This window comes from Marmota marmota, unplaced genomic scaffold (genome assembly GCF_001458135.2).
Source record: "Marmota marmota marmota unplaced genomic scaffold, marMar, whole genome shotgun sequence".
NCBI classification, from domain to species: Eukaryota; Metazoa; Chordata; class Mammalia; order Rodentia; family Sciuridae; genus Marmota; species Marmota marmota.
The window spans coordinates 39596464-39613810 of NW_026000016.1; the positions used below are offsets into that span (position 1 = coordinate 39596464).

The 17347-nt window shown below is 42.9% G+C and overlaps 1 long non-coding RNA gene across 1 annotated transcript; it reads right to left on the reverse strand.

The window, feature by feature from the left end:
- Positions 1-19: 19 nt before the first annotated feature.
- Positions 20-2827, reverse strand: LOC125618510. The gene is made up of 3 exons (XR_007349841.1): positions 2374-2827; positions 1599-1679; positions 20-163 (listed from the first exon to the last, which is right to left on the reverse strand). It is a non-coding gene; the product is annotated as an uncharacterized LOC125618510 (long non-coding RNA).
- Between the last annotated feature and the right edge of the window lie 14520 nt (positions 2828-17347).

The following is a 17347-nucleotide window of genomic DNA, read 5'->3' on the forward strand; positions in this document are numbered from 1 at the left end:
GTGTATAAGAGACAGGCGTTGGTGTGGGGGAGGGGCGCGCCTTAAAGGGGAGGATGCGAGGCTCCGGGAGAGGAGAGAACCCTGGGCTGTGGGGGTAGGGGCTGGGGGCTGGAGGCTGGAGGTTCGGAGACGTGAGAGGGAACGAAGAAATCCTAGTTTTTAACTGAAGACACGTAAAGGAAAGGGAGTCCTATGAAAGTAACTCATCCCGATGGAAAATCTACTGTTTTCCAGTTGTCTGGACCTTTTAGACAGCAGCAACGAATAGGGAGAGGGGCTGTATTTTGAAGGAGAGGGATGACTGGTAAGAATGCTGCTAGATAAGACCTCAAGGGTGAGATGGAGTTGCAAAGGCCATTCATTCCAGGAACAAGTGTCAGGCAAACATTAAGTTGTTTTCCTAACTGGAACATTTTCCTCTAAGTTTTACATCTCTTTTCTCATTACTGTTTTCAGTAAAGATTTATTACTCTGTAACCATGAACAATGTAGTAGTTGTGCCTTGGAACATATTTATGTAAATAAACTGAAAGGAACACAGGATGAGAAGAGGATGGGTGAAGCTAGAGGCAGCCTGAATTCTACCCCCACAGCCTTCCCCGTTGATCTGCTGTGTGATCCTAAACACCTCTAGCACTTCTCTCTATGGGAAGAACAGCTGTATCTTTTCATAGACTTCTGGACAGAATCCGATGGGATAATGTAGCAAAGGGGAAGCTCTGGGAAATGGTTCTGATTTCCAATGTGGAAAAATTAGTCCCTGAGCCTACAGCTATAAGGAGAAGTGGGTACTGTTAAAGAACTCTGCCTACTTCTAGACTGGGTTAACCAACCCCAGGTCTCTGAGGAAGATACCAAAGATCTAGCTGGACCCCATAGCATAGTCTAGTTCAGGAAGGGGACTGGGGAGACCCAGACTTTAAACTGCCAGAGGGTCTCTACACACATTGTGGTGGGGTTTGGGGATGATCATTAAATACATTCCTGCTGGCCTCCCTGCTTTTACCAGTAAAGCAGTTGAGAAATGAGACAACGGGAATAAAACAAGTGAGGACAAAACCTCAACTTAATTATAATCCTGCCAAATTAGAGAATGAGGCTTGACCTATAGCCACACATGGCCCCTAATATATACCAACAAAACTCTGGAGAGAAGAGAGCATCCTTTAAAAAGAGCCCATGGGGACACAGACCTGGTGGGTAAGGCACAGGCACAAATGTCTCCTTCCTCCTCGGGACTCAAGAATGAAGGATGGAGTGAAGTGCCAGAGACACCCTCCCAGCTCTGTCCCTTCCGGGACAGCAGGGCTCACCCATGGACCAAAGAGGAAAATGATTTCACTAATATAAATAGCTGCTCTTGTCAAGCAGCACTTATTTAGTGCCTACTGCATACAAGGTGCTATGCTTACCCCTGAGGTTATGAACAGTATTAATCTGGTGGCGAAGGAGACAGATGCCGGCAGACCTGGGAGGGGAAGGTGGAGGGATTCAATTCTGTCTGCAGCTGCCCAGAGCTTCCTCCTAGGCTGCAGGATAGGTAGGGGTCCAGGGCCCTGGGATTCTCCCGACCCTTCAAAGACTCTAACTAAGGATACAGGGAATGGAAAATGCTGTGGCCTCGCCAGTTCTGCAGATTGCTGTCCCATCCAGGAAGCACACACAAAGATGTCCCGGGCCTGAGGAAGGAATATAGGGATGAGGAAGAGGAAGGCTTCAACTGCTCAGACTTTTCCTCAGGTGAAAGGGGGTCCCTGGTGTGGTCTGCCCAGGGCTCTGAGTTGGTCCTTTGCAGAAATTCACTGGGGCCTTCCTGGTACTTGAACCAACTCCTTTCCACAAGGCTGGAAAGAAAATAAGTTCATTTGCCCTTTCAGAGGCGGCAAGGTACACTGGGAAAACCACAGAATCTAGGGTCGAATAAGCAGAAGGGTCTCCAGACATGTTATCTTTGAGAAGCCACTTAACCTCTCTGTATCCGGAGGGGGGGGGGGGAACTAATAAAATCTACTTTCAGGGATGAGTGAGAATTAAGTGAGAGTATTTATGAGAACTTTTCATAAAGCATAGCTATCAGTTATCATGCTATATTAAATATCACCATTGCTCAGGCATGATTGGCTTGCTCCTCTACTCTGTGTCTGATGCCTAGGGACCTGTCCCTGACATCAAAACCACCATTCTACCTATATGGAGTTCTGGGGAGATGCTTTGCACTTCTTCTAGCCTATAGAAAAGTATTTCATTTATCATTACAATAGCGCTGTGAGGTAGGCAGGGCAGATGTTATTATCACTATTGTACAGATGAGAAAGAACAAACTGGGGTGAAAGGGGCCTTCACATATCTAACCAGTATCAGAAGAGAACTTACCACTCAGGATCTCTTGCCGAGAGCTTCCTCCTGTAGTTCATCCCCTCAGTTATCATCCAGTAGGCATTTGTACTGTTATATGCCAGGGCACATTGTACTTCTGTGTTGCATTCATGTACATGTGTTTTCTGGGTATTTATTGTGTGTATAGTCTCCACACACTGCATTATGTATCCTGGGAGTCTTCTGTGGCCCATTTAGCCCTTGGTAACTCCAGGAGGAATCCCCAGCTGGGTTTCAGTTGTCCAATTATTCCTAGGTCATCAGGCTTCTGCATCTCTGGGCCATCTGTTATGAACTACTTAAAAAACTACCAAAATTGAAGTCTAGGTTCCATAGTACATGCCTGTAATCTCAGCAATTCAGGAGGCTGAAGCAGGAGATCACAAGTTCAAGGCCAGCCTCAATTTAGTGAGATTTTCTCAAAATAAAAAATTTAAAAGGCTGGAGATGTAGCTCAGTGGCAAAGCATCCCTGGGTGCACTACAAAAAAAAAAAAGTTGGAAGTCAGAATGGAGATGTAGCTCAGTGGTGGAGCACATGCTTAGCACATGTGAGGTGCTAGGTTCAATCTCCAGCACCACACACACAAAAACAGTTGAAATCTATACAAATAGATTTCTATTTTTGTCTACTGTTGACACGCTAACACACAAGCCCTGCAAGACAGCACACACAAAGGCAATTTAAGAAACTCAGGGATATAGAATTGGATTAATTATAATCCTCAGTTCATGATATAACTCAATCATTGGATCATTGGTCTATTTAGTTAGTTTCAATAATGCAGTAGGCATCTGTGAACCACTACTCAAAATAAGAACCAGGAATTTGACAATAACATGCACTGAAGGAGATGATTCCTCTACCTTCAAGCCATCCTTGTATATATTACTCAAGATAACCATTGTCCTGAATCCTATGCTCATTTTTCCCTTTTATGTAGTTTTATTTCATGAAGATGTTTGCGGTATTATAAAAAGATGGAACTCAAAGTGTCTTAAAAAGAAAGATAGACTAGTAACTTAGAGAGGCCCTCACCAATTCAGTGAGACCCTGTCTCATAATGAAACATAAAAAGGGCTGGGGATGTGCCTCAGTGGTTAAGCACCCCTGGGTTCAACCCTTTTGGAGAGAGAGAGAGAGAGAGAGAGAGAGAGAGAGAAAAGAAGAAGAAGAAGAAGAAGAAGAGAGAAGGAGGAGGAGGAGGAGAGAGGAGAGAGAAGAGAAGACATAAATGAGTGGCTTCATCAGCAAGATGCAATTAAAATAAGAAAACATCCTGGCACAGTTTCAACGTATCCTCCACCTTCTCATGGTGATGATAACGATGATGATGACAATGATTACTGAGTGACCAACACTGGTCAGCTCTCTAGTTGCCTCGTCTCGGCTAAATCTCATAAGGCTCTGTAGCTGAGATTGCTAGCTCACTCCCAAGATAATGCCTATTTTTCCCCTCTTTGACCATGAAGAACCCCCAATATTTAGCTAAGCATGAGACTACCTGAAATAAAACACACCTCCCAATTCCTCAAACTCCATTACTGCTGATTGCATTCATGAGATTTAATTTCTAGCCAATGACTTGTAAATGGAAATAGTTGAGGAAAAGAGATGGGTCTTTATCCCTCTCCTCTTTTCTCCTTCCTGTTGGCTGGAAAGAAAATTTAATGGCTAGTGCTTGAGCAACCCTCATTGTCCATGAAGTAGACTACAGGTTGTGGATGGGAAGCACAGATCCATCTTTTCAGCCCTCAACCACCTACCCACACTTTTATAGGGGGAAAAAACGTATCCTTATTAAAATGACTTATGTCCTAGGTTTTCTATCACTCACAGCTAAACCTTATCCTAACTAGAACCCAACCTCATGAGGTATGTACTTTTATCCTCACATATGTATTATATAAAGGAGAAAAACTGAGTTCTAGAGAAATTAAATAACTCTCCAAGGGTCATTCAGTTATCAAAGGACAAAATTCAAGTATTTCTGACCCAAAGTTCATGTATATGTCCTCTACTAAAAGTCCTGAGCAGAAATATCACTGCATATTCTTCTTGATGTCTGAAATATGGTGCCTATCATTCCTGGGCAGGAATAACCTAAGAGGTTTAGACTACACTTGCTGTTTTAGATCAACTCTCGTACACCCCAATTTCCCTCAATCTTGGCCTAATCTATTACAGAGCTTAGGTCTATGTTCATTTGTATGGCTGGGTGCTGTTACAGGAGTCCATGATAATCTCTCTATCAAAGCTTCTCCCACTCTGCCTTCACACCATCAAGGAGTACACATTTTCTAATTTACTATGATGTGGCATTATGGGTGGATGATCAAGAGTGGAAATCTGTGGAGGTGGATCTTTTGAAAATGTCCAGATAGGATCTCTGGATGAGATAGTCATTTATAGGCTAGTGGACCTTAGACAAGATACTGCGGGTTTGGATGTCCTCTGAAATCTTATCCTTGAAAAGGGCAATGACTTGACACCAAGGAGAGATAAGCAGTCTTCATGTCATAGGCTAGTATTTCTTAGATAAAAATGAAAATTTTTCCAAAGAAACAGTGACAGATACTTGGAATCATTAGTCACAAAAATTTCTGATCCAGAAAAATGACTTCACTTCTTTAGTCTCAATGACATCTGTCATCACTTCCATCACACCTTTTCTGAAGGTGCTAAGGGCTTACTACCCAAAGTGTCATCAACAATGCCCTTCATGAGAACAGTTCTGGGCCAAAGAAATGCTCTGCTCTTCCATTGGCAATGCCTTGTCTGTACCAATCCTTTTGACCGTTTAAGCCACAGCAAGGAGCAGCTGTAGCAGTGGTTAGGAATGAGAATGGAAAGAGAAAGAAGGAAGTACCCAAAGGGGAACGGAAACTTTACCTCTGCACATCAACAAACATAACATGATCTAAAGGGACTACAAATGAGACTAATTAGGATTATAGGACGTCTAATTATGATCCTGCCTATTAGTAGGAGATATAGGTGAGAGAGGCAAATATCCACTTGGATTCAAGAAGGTTCAAAGCTGTGTTCCCATGCTACAGGTTCTGCCCCCATCTACCCTATGTCTGGCACATCACTTGCTACTCAGATAAACATGCAACCTGGATAATAAATTGGGGAAGGCAGAAAAGAAAAGGGAACTTGCTATCCAGGAACACAACCAGGGTGGGTCAACTGAAAAGATCAGTCAGCAAATCTTGCTGGGTGACCAAGTAACGCCTGGGATTTTTCTCCTTTCTTAGGATAAATAAATGGAAGTGAGAGGGAAGAGATGTCCACGTGTATACAGGGAATGAGGAGTTTTCCTAAGGGTAGAATGATAAATGAGAACATAATTTTGTGGTAGCAGAGCATACAAGAATCAAGCCTAGGGTTCTGATCCTAGCAGCACCACACTATTTCTTTGAATAATAAAGGAGGAGATTGTATTCCCTAGATTTAATAGATGAACAACATTTTGGACTGTTCTTGACACAAGGTAATTGGCTTTTGTAAATGTGAGCTATTGTTATATGATAGGTGCTCTCATAAGAATCATCCCATCCAATCCTCTTGACAATGCTCTAAGTGGTATTATTTCTGATGCTTTCATCCTGAAAAAATACTATGGTTCAGATCTGAGTCAGTGATGCAGGTTTGTATTCCCAGCTACTCAGAAAACTGAGGCAGGAGAATACCGAGTTCAAGGTCAACCTCAACAACTTACTTAGAAACTGTCTCAAAATAAAAAAAGAAAAAGAATTGGGGATTTAGCTCAGTGATAAGAATCCCTGGGTTCAATGTCCAGGACTAGAATTTTTAAAAAATGTGGCTTAGAAAAATCAAGTAATCAGCTGTCATAGTTTAAATCTTGAATGTCCTCCAAAGACCTATGCTTGGTTCTCAACCCAAGGTGCTATTGAGAAGTGGTGGGGCCCTTAGGAAGTGGGGCCCAAAGGGAGGTTTTAGGGTCACTGGGACTGTGTCCTCAAAGAGGATTGTAGGACACTAGTCTTTTTCTCTTTCTCTTTCCTTCCAAACACAAGGTAAACAGGTCGCCTCCCGTGGTGTGCTCCCCACCAGGATGTACTACCTTGCCTCGGGCCCAGAAGTAGCAGGGCCAACCACATAACTGTGAGTCAAAACAAACATTTCCTTTTTTAAACTTGATTATCTCAGGGGTTTTTTTGTTTTGTTTTGTTTGTTTTTGTTTTGTTTACAGTAATGGAAAGCTAGCTATCACACCAGCCAAAGTTATTCAACAACTAGAGGGGCAAATCAGAATTCCAATGCCCTTGCAAAAAAAGAGCATTGGTTGGAATTCTGATTCATCCCTTCTGGTTGTAGAAAGTCATTTAAGCAGTAATGGATGTGAGATCCTAGCATTTCTAAGCTTTTGAGGAAGGACCTAAACAGATGAGGTATATGTTATATATTCAGGTTGCACATCCCTTATCTGAAATGCTTGGGACCAGAAGTGTTTTAGATCTAAGAGGTTTTTTTGTTTGTTTTGCTTTGTTTTATGGGTTTGGGAATATTTTGAGTGTTCCTAATTTTGAACTCCAACAAAATCCACAATATTCAAAAATCTGAAGCCTTTTGAGCATCTTGTCAGGGCTCAAAAAGTTTGGATTTCATATTTTTGAACAGGGATGCTCAAGCTGGACTGTTTTGTTCTTGCTCATCCCATGACAGATAAGGTAGGAGCTAAGCTTTTCCCCACATTTCTCATAAAGTTGTGAAAACTGCAACATTGTAGAGATTAAAAGGATACACGGAGATTTCCTCATTTGTCCCCTTCTTCCTCCAAGAACCACATGTACACCATCACATAGGCAGGTGTGTGACCTTAAAAACTCTAGTCTCACAAAATTTCTGGTGCCTTTTTACACCACAAGAGGAAGTTCTGGTTTTTGTGTGGTCCTTGTAGCATATGTTACAGGCAAGTCCCTTTCCTTCCTAGAAGTGCATTCATTGATTCTGGGGAAAGATTGACCCATGGCCCTGGATAAATGTCTAGAGCCTCCTCCAGTTGGGTAGTCATAGATGTCCTGGAAGAGAGAAGTTAGCATGTGGGCTAGCCTGAGACCTGCATCTACCCCCTACACACCCAATAACTTCCTGTCCCCTTTCATGGCAACAAACATTGACAGAGCACCCCGTTAGTGCCAGATGTGCTGGGCATAGGAATGCCCAAGACCTGTGATGTATGGGTCACCTACTGGAGGTGCCAGACAACTCTAAGTGCCTTGTCACACCACACACATATGAACATATCATGGTCATATACAAATTGTGTATATGTAAACTATACACAAAATTTACCATTTAACCATTTTTCAACTCACAATTCAGTAGTATTGAGTCCATTCACATTGTTATGGAACCATCACTACCATCTATTTCCAGAACTCTTTTTATCTTGAAACTGAAACTCTGTACCTATTAAACAATAGCTCCCATTCTCCCCTCCTTCCAGCCCCTGACAACTACCATTTGACTTTCTATCTCTATGAATTTGCATATTTACCTCGGATAAATGAAATCATACAATAGTTGTCCTTTTGTTCTGGCTTCTTTCTTCAGCATTATGCTTTCCAATCCATCCATGTTGTATCCTGTATCAGAATTTCCTAAGGCTGAATGTTATTCTGCTCTACGCATATACTGCATTCTGTTTATCCATTCATCCATCAATGGGCACTTGAGTTGCTTATTTGCTGCTGCAAATAAGGTCACTATGAATGTGTGCACACCTATCCATTTGAGTCTTCACTTTTAATTCCTATGGGTATATCCCTGGAAGTGGGATTGCTAGATCATGTGGTGATTCTATGTTTAACTTTTTGAGGAAGCTACCTAGTGTTTTTCCATAACAGCTGCACCATTTTACATTCTCACCAGCTGTGCACAAGGGTTTCAGTATCTCCACACTTTAGCCAACTCTTGTTATTTATTTTTGTTATGTTTGTTTTATTAATAGCATCCTAGTGGAAGTGGCCTTGAAAAGGATTAAGCATGGTGCTCCAGCACTCAAAAATGGAAGAGATTTATCTAGGAAGCCCACAGGAGTGACATTTACCTGAGCCTCGAAAGATAAGCAAGAATTCTTCAGGCGGAGGAGGAAAACCACACAGGAGAAAGAGCTTAACATGCACACAGAAGTGGAGAGAGATGAAAATTTGTATGGCCTATTTAGAAGCACAAGTAGGGTCAGCACGGCCTGGGCTGGAATGTAGTTTATAGGGCAGAATGTCAAGATGTGAGGCATGAGCCAGGTGCAGTGGTCCATGCCTGTAATCCTAGCGGCGAGGGAGGCTGAGGCCAAAGGATCACAAGTTCAAAGCCAGACTCTGCAAAAGCGAGGTATTAAGGAACTCAGTGAGATCCTGCCTCTAAATAAAATACACAATAGGGCTGGGGATGGGGCTCAGTGGTTGATTGCCTCAGAGTTCAATCCCCAGTAGCCCACCACCAAAAAAGAAAAAAAAAAAAAGAAAGAAAGAAAAAGAAAAAGAAAGAAAATATGTGAAGCATGAGGCAGAGTCAAGAGCTAGAAATTCCACTCAGGTTTTGGACTTTGGAAGACAGGGAGATATTGGTAATATATATGAAAGTGCTGTAAAAATTATAACATTTTATGACGTAAGAATTTAGAATGATTAAATATATAGTTCAGTGGCATTTTTACCTCCACATTATGTGGCCCTCACTACCATTCATCTCCAGAACTCTTTTCATCTTGAAAAACGGAAACTGTACCTGCTCCACAATAGCTCCCTTTCCCCACCGGCATGATGCCCAGGAAGTGATGGCAGTTTCTGGCACCTATTCAGTAGGACACTGGCTCCCCAGGGTGCTGAAACTGGTCCATTCCCTCCCTGTTGGTCCCAAGTACAAAGGTAAGCGAGTAGCACAGATGGTCCACCCCTGTTAACTTTTCAGGGTCAGAAGGGGATACTGCAGTCCTGTACCTGGGAGAGTTGTGGCCTTTCAGGCAGTGAGGACCTCCCTCCTGGCTGATGGCACCCAGCATCAGGGCCCCATATTATAAGATTCTGAGTCATTCAGACTCAGAAAATCTTAAAGCCAAACTACTACCCGCCTTTGACAGTCCCTTCTAAGCCTAACTTACTTGGTCCAAAGGATGCCATCTTGATGTTGTTGTCTCACTGTCCCTTCTGCCATGAGGACAGAAATGAGGAGATGTTTTCTATATTTGACCTATAAGAAATGTACAGATGGGGCTGGAGTGGTGGCTCAGAGGTAGAGTGCTTGCCTGGCACATGTGAGGCCCTAGGTTCAATTCTCAGCACCACATACAAATAAATAAATTAAATAAATGTTCATCAATGATTAAAAAAATATTTTAAAAAAGAAAGAAATGTACAGAATCATAGAATTTTTTTCTTTGTATGCATGTGTGTTGTTTTGTTTTATTTTGTTTTGAAATTTTTGATACATGCTCATGGTACAAAATGCAAAAACCCAAAATGCTATATATAGTGTCTTTCTCTTTCCCACCCAAAGCACCCCCACCCCCAGTCACACAGTTCTCCTCCCAGTTTCTTCTTGTATCCTTCTAGAGGTATTTAAGCCAGTCCAACTGTCCACCCAGGAATTAGCAGAGATTATGTTTGGCCTAAATCCCAGGAGATTTGATCCTATGGTCAGAAGTCACATTGTTAAGAGGAAAATCTTGGTCCAGGGCATGCACGCAAAGTCAGATGCTCTGAGAATTCTCCTGATGGAGGGATAGAGTAGGAGTTGGGCACATGAGAAAGGAAGAAGGGGACCAGTTCTGAAAAAGGAGAGATGGAGAAGGACACTACTCTGGACATCCCCCCAGAGCTGACTGATTAAACATTTGTATTTGAAGATCAAGCTGGTGCCAAGTCCCCTCTAACTCAGGCCAAGGATGACTAGAAGGGGAGCCAAGAGGGGCCTGTGGGCAGCCTCTCCTCTAGGCCTTCCCCAGGCAGGTCAGGGCTGAGCAGAGGTGTTTCTTCATGTCTTGGTGTAATCATAGCTGCCTGGCCAGGGCTCCCGCCCACGTCACTGCCCAGGAATCTGGTTCTTGTTTACCATGAAGAACTGTGGTTATTACAGAGCCCAGTGGCCCTACTCCAGCTTCCCAGAGAGCTTATAGAAGAGCTCAAGACCGGGATAAGGAGAATTGATGAGTAGGAGAACCAGTGAGCTACCCAGGATCCTAGCCCTCCCAGGGCTTCCTTACCAAGACAGGGACCAGAGGGATTCCAGGGCCTTCCTCTGCCAAGACACCTCGGGCCTCTTCCTATAGAATTGGGAAAAGAAAAAAACAGGGAAGCCGGAGAAAACGAAGTAGAAAATGGGCAAGAAACCAGGAAGAACTGAGTTCAGTGTGACAGTACCTATCATGTACTTGCTTTGTGTTAGGTACTGGGTATAGATCAGTGGTGGAGAGCTTCTCTCACATGTGCGAGGCTCTGGGTTGATCCCCAGCACCACACCACCAAAAAAAAAAAAAAAGTAACAGAAGCCTGGAAAGGGTGTGGACTGTGAACCCTCTGACATTTATGTTCTGCTAACATTGTCTCTATCCCCAGTGGCTTGCCAAATGTCTGTCACATAGTATGGCACTTGTATTTTTGCTGGATGAATTAATTGGAGGCTGGTGAATGGCAGACAAAGGTAAATAAAGAAAGGTTGGGACAACATTTAGTTTCTGAGATGACTGTGGTCCCGTGTGTTGACTCCGTCCATGCTCCAGAAGAGCCCTACCACGTATTACTAAAATCCTTCCAGTGGCCCAGTTGAGGACGCTGGGGCCCAGTTAATCTAAATGATTTCAAGTAAGGCTTGGAGAGGGGGATCTGAATGCAGGAAGCAAGGACCCAACACCTGTCTTCTTAGCTACCATGATCTCCAAATGGAGAGATCTGCAGCTGTTTGGGAACAGAGAGCTCCGTAGTAGAGGTTTTCTTCAACCAATTCCCCTGCCATGATTCAGATCCCCATCTCAACCCCCAGATGTGCATCTATGGACCCCTATTCTATACTCAGAAAGCACAGCAGACATGAAGACTATCATTTCTGTCATGAATGTCATGCAGACCAAATGCATCACATATGTCATGTGTCATTTTTGTCCCACATGTCATTTTTAGCTCCTGTAACATTTTTTTCATGGTGTCACCATTTTCTGCACATGTCACTAATCACACCTGTATCATCTTTCTCACATATGATTTTGGTAATGTGTCTCCTTTTTGCCTGTATGTCATGTCTCACAAATGACACAAGTGTCATTTTTCTCAATGTCTTTTGTTTATTTGTTTGTTTGTTTTGGGGATACCGGGGATTGAGCTCAGGAGCTCTTGACCACTGAGCCACATCCCCAGCCCTATTTTGTATTTTATTTAGAGACAGGGCTCATTGAGTTCCTTAGAGCCTCACTTTTGCGGAGGCTGGCTTTGAACTCACAATCCTTCTGCCTCAGCCTCCTGAGCCACTGAGATAACAGGTGTGCACCACCACACTCAGCCCCCACTGTCATTTTTCACATGCATGTCACAGGCACCATTTTCGTGTGTCATTTGTGCCACCTGTCACATGTGTCATTCCGTGTGTCATGTAAAATGTGTTTTGTGGGGGCCATTTTTTATCCATGTTATTCTTCATACTTTTCACCTATGGCATTTTTGCATGCACTTCATTTTTGTCACAGGCCACATGTATCCATGACATATGTGACATGTGACAGCAGTGGCACACAACTTTTGTCTGTGTCACTTTTGTCATGCATCTTCTGTATCATGTGTTGCTTTCATCATGTGTCACATGTGTCGTGTGTCAGGTGTGACCTGCTTAGTGTGTTTCATGTATTCTAATAAGTTGTATCATGTCATGTCAGGTATATCAGGTCAGGTTCTGTTCTGTTACTATTTTATGCTATGTCATGCTGTTTTTGTGGTAAGAACACTTAACACAGGGGTGAGGTTGTGGCTCAGAGGAACAGCACTTGCCTGGCATGCGTGAGGCACTGGGTTCGATCCTCAGCACCACATAAAAATAAAATAAAGATATTGTGTCCACCTACAACTAAAAAGTAAATGTTAAAAAAAAAAACACTTAACGAGATTTTCCCTCTTAGCAAATCTTTAAGTGGACAAAACATTATTGACTTTAGATTCAGTGTTGTGCAGATGTCTAGAGTTTATCATCTTGCTTGCCTGAAACTTTATGCCCATGTTCTACTGACTTCCTATTTCTCCCTCTCCCTAGCTCCTGGCAGTCAACAGTCTATTCTTTGATTCCATGCATTTGACTTCAAATACCTTAAATAAGTGGAATCTACATAATATGTCTTTCTGTGACAGGCTTGTTTCACTTAATATAATTTTCTCAAGGTTTGTCCACATTATCTTATAATGAGACATTTCCTCTGGTATCCCATTTTTTAAGTCCATTCCTCTATTAATGTACATTTAGGTTGTCTCTACATCTTGGCTATTATGAACAGTGCTACAATAAACAATGAGTACAACTACGTATTTTCTTAAGCCAAGATTTTAAAATACTAATTTGTTCAAGATTTTGGTGTGAACGATATAAAAAGATGTGGGCCCCAGGGACCAGGACGAAGCGCAATGTCTTGAATGGGTAAAGTGCTCTCTCCTTCCTCTCTTTCCTCCCCTTCCTTAACACCTCCTCCTCCTCCCTTGTTCTGTGGATATTATTCAAATGAGGAGGTATTTCTGAAACTCCAGTTTGTTTCATTTACTCCCCACACAGCTGTCTGCTCTTTTCTTCCTGGGAAGTTGAGCTTCCAAGGTACTATGAAAATCAGGTCATTTTCACTGTTTTTCAAGTTTCCAGAGGCCAGAGTGCCACAAATAGAATGTCAACATGGGATAATTGCATTGGCCCTGACATGCTGTTTTCTTACTACCATTTATCCATAATCGATTCCTGAGGAAAAGACAAAGGACATGAATAATCAACCAAGCAGATGGAGTGTCAGGCAGCCAGTCCAGGAGAGAAAACACGGCTCCCTAAAGAGAGAAGGAAGAAAGGCCTCTGGCCCTTGGAATGTGTCCACTGTGGGGAAAAACTGGCTGGAGAAAGGCGCATGGCTCAGACCTGCCTGACCTGGGCAGATAAGATGTGTGTAGCAGGAGCTAAGTGATCAGTGGCCTTGACCTTTTACACCTCTGACAGCCATGGGGAGCTCTCTGTAGGAAATGGGGAAGGAAGTAGTAAGGAAGCACCCCAAAGATATCACATGAAGGGGAAAAGACAAACATTAGAATAAGGCTGAAAGATCACCAAAAGTTCTGGAAACCACATATTTAGAGACACTCCTTGTAACACACACACACACACACACACACACACACAGTAGAGGTTGCCAGAGTCTGTTTTCTCTGGCTGGCTTCTGCTTTGCCTTTAGGTCCAGCTGAGGAGATGAGGCCAGACATTTATCACTGGGCAGTTTCACTTCCTGTTTTCTCATGCTGAAAGCATCATCATCATCATCATCATCATCATCATCATCATCGTAATGATAATAATAATTCCACAGCCTTGCCTCTGCCTTCTGTTTACCTAGGGCCTCCCAGAAGTGTGTGTGTAAGTGGAAGTTGAGGGGGGAGGTTGTGTAGCCTGTCTCCACTGATTCACAGCTGAAGGGGGAGGCAGGCTTGGAGATCGGGTTGGGGGATAGCAACCAGCAATGGAAATTATTAAGCTCATTTTTTCAAAATGAGGAATATAAGTGGGTTGGTACTTCCCCAAATGACTATTTTCACCAAGGAGACATTTGTAAATCCCTTCTTCAGAGGGCCTCCAAAAAGAAATCCTTCTCTAAACCTTTTCATCCTCCAGTCTGCCCCAGTCAAGATAATTTTTGCCCAAAATCACACAGCAGATCAGGAGGGAAGATAGGACCAGACCAAATACTTCCTCTGCATCTATCAAGAGCTGTAATTAAGAAGGGAATTTCCAAATCTATGGGGAAGTTGCAAAGTTGTTAGGAAAAACCATAATTATTTCTGCCAAGGAAAAAAGTATGTAGTTCTTACAAACTCAAAACCCTAGGACAATGAGAGAGTCCTGAGAATGACTTGGGAATATCTAAGATTATGATGAGGGTAGGAGGGATAGCTTCCGGGCTCAGGTCAGGAAGGATCACAGGTTCATGGAGCAGAGGTGTAAGAGCTGTGCTTGAAGAACAAAGGTTGAGCACTTGCCAGGCTCTGGGAAATGAGAGGGGAGTGGAGGAAAGCGGGGGAGGGAGCCATTATCTTGATGACAAAGGTGACACAGTCCTCTTTGGGTCCTGCCCTCCCCTTGGGGATCTGAAGAGAAGGGGAGGGAGGGAGGAGGCAGGTGGCTTAAGAGTCCTTTCGAAATGAACGAAAAAGACAGGTAAAGATAAAAAATAGAACCACCAGAGAGACCTTCTAATTAATTAAATTTAAAAGAAAAAAACTCCCTCTCAACACAAAGACAGGCAGATACACACGCCACTCAGACACACCCTGAGACACTCTCTAACTACACTAAGAGAAAGGGAGGATGTGATATCACACATTTACTTATTGTGATAATTATTGTTGCTGGATCTCTTTCCCTCCACCAAAGGACAATCAAGAACCTGGGGCTGGATGATGAGTGGCAGGTTAAAAATGTGAAAATGAGAAAAGTCAACTGTGACCCCATGAATAATCAACCTCATGCTGTCAGAATTGAATCAGTGCAGGGAGAGAATAATAATGACACTGAACTCCTTCCATGGTATTCACTCTGCGTCGGACACAGTTTTAAGTATTTTTCCACATATGTGTTCATTTAACATTTGCAGCAACTGTGAAATAGACAACTTCTATGCTGATGATATTGTTCATATTTGTTCATGCCCTCATGGTCTTAGCATCACTGAGTCGGTCTAAGAGCCCAGTTCCTTAGTCCCTCACCTCTGCTCAAGACCAGTTTGAGCACCTAATTTGGAGGTCCCAGTGCAAAATGAAAAGGTAGAGTTCTTTGTTCAGAAATTATTAAGAATTTCAGGACAGTAACAGCAAACCATTAAACCTACTAAGCAAAGGTCTCTGTGTGACTACACTGGTCTTCACCCATGAAGCTGGTCCCAAATAGAACCTCCTGGAATTTTTGCAAAGAACTGTCTTTTATTATCTACTCTATACATGAACTGTCTTTTATTATCTACTCTATACATGCCTAACTACCTCAAATACATTGGCCTTCTGTGAAGAGCTTTGTTGAAGAAGGCATTCCGCAGCTAAAAGGAAGTTCAAAAACCGTGATCTGGGTGACTCTGAAATCTCTCCTATTGCTGTATTAGGAGATTCATTATTTTATTCATCTCTCCTCATACCCAACCTCTAGTGGGCTGGCAATTCTTGCTATATCCCTGTATCCTACCCTCTTTTCCATCTCCTTTGCCAATGTCCTAGTTTTCCCTTGCCTAGAATATGCCACTGTATCCCTAAGTGGATTCCCTTGCTTTCAACCTCCTTTTCCAATCCATCCTTCATGCTTCTTATTTGGGGACTTTTCCCCTCCTACACTGTCAATATCTCCAAGGCAACTGCTCCATTCCCAGTTACCTGTGCATTTCCTCAGTGGCCCTAAGAGTTGCTCATGCTGGCTGGGTATTTATGCAATGCCTCCCTTGGAAATACCTCTCCTTTCCCATCAGGCCCATGTTCTGGACTACAGCTCAGCCTTTTGAATTTAATCAAGACAGTGCTGCCCTTCAGTCTAAATTCCAAAGGAAAGTATGACATCCAAAGTCTGATCTCACACTAAGGGTGAAATGTGACCAATTGGAAAGATTAGGACAATTTGCTTCCTAGTAGGTTAATAAGGGATGGTTTAGTAATAATGATGAGATGTTCTGGAGAAAGCTAATGGGCGTTTCTTCCTTAGGAGGCTTATTTGGCTTGGCTTCAACAAAAGGCAGAGAGGCCTGATTTCCATAATCTTTACTACCCTTTGTAAATTGGTTTGTTTAAACAATCAAGATCATTTTAAAGAGTGATGGTCTTGACTGCTACTTTAGGCAAGAAACCACAAAGATGGCTTACTTCAAGGTTTCAAAAAGTCCTATCCTGAGCAGGGCGTGGTGGTGCGCACCTGTGATCAGAGGGACTGAGGCAGGAGGATCTCTAGTTCAAAACCCAGTCTCAGCAATATAGCGAGGCCCTATGCAACTCAACGAGACCCTGTCTCTAATAAATTATAAAAAGGGGCTGGGATGTGGCTTGGTGGTAAAGTACCCCTGGGTTCAATCCCTGATACAAAAAAAAAAAAAAAAAAGTCTTATCCTGATTTTGTTTTAAACCTAACCTAAATTACCTTAGGTCCAGAATGTGATAATCTCCCTGTATCAGTTAGGAAGCATTCAGCTAAAAATGTCACTGGCAGTGACTTAAATCATAAAGAAGCTAACAGTTCATTAGATAAACTAAAGGGAGGCAATCTCAGGTTGTTGGGCAGCTCCAACAAATCCTCAAGTAGCATTAAGGATCCGGGCTTAGTATCCTCGGCCGACCAGACCTCAGCCTCCAGCTCAGCTCATCACTTGGTTGCTGCAAAGAGGCTGCAAGGGCTGTAAGTGTCACATTCTCACACGACATGGTTCAACCGAGCAAGGAAAGAGTCAGGGGTAAAATAATTATTATTTTTAAAAACCAAGACAAAAAGTTTTCTTGAAAATCCCCCTTCCCTTCTGTAACTTATTTATGAAGGGAAAAAAAAAAAAAAAAAACATTTCCCAGGGGACTACGTTCAGCTTCCCCTTATGTCTCATTGGCTGAAAGTGAGTCACATGGCCACTCCTAAACCAATCACTGCACAGGGGAACCGGAATTCCCAGGACTCCTCCCCAGGAGTGGGGGCGGAGCTTGCCTTCCTCCCACCACTTGCTTCTTGCCCGCTGAAATAATTTCTGTAGGAAGGAAGGGAT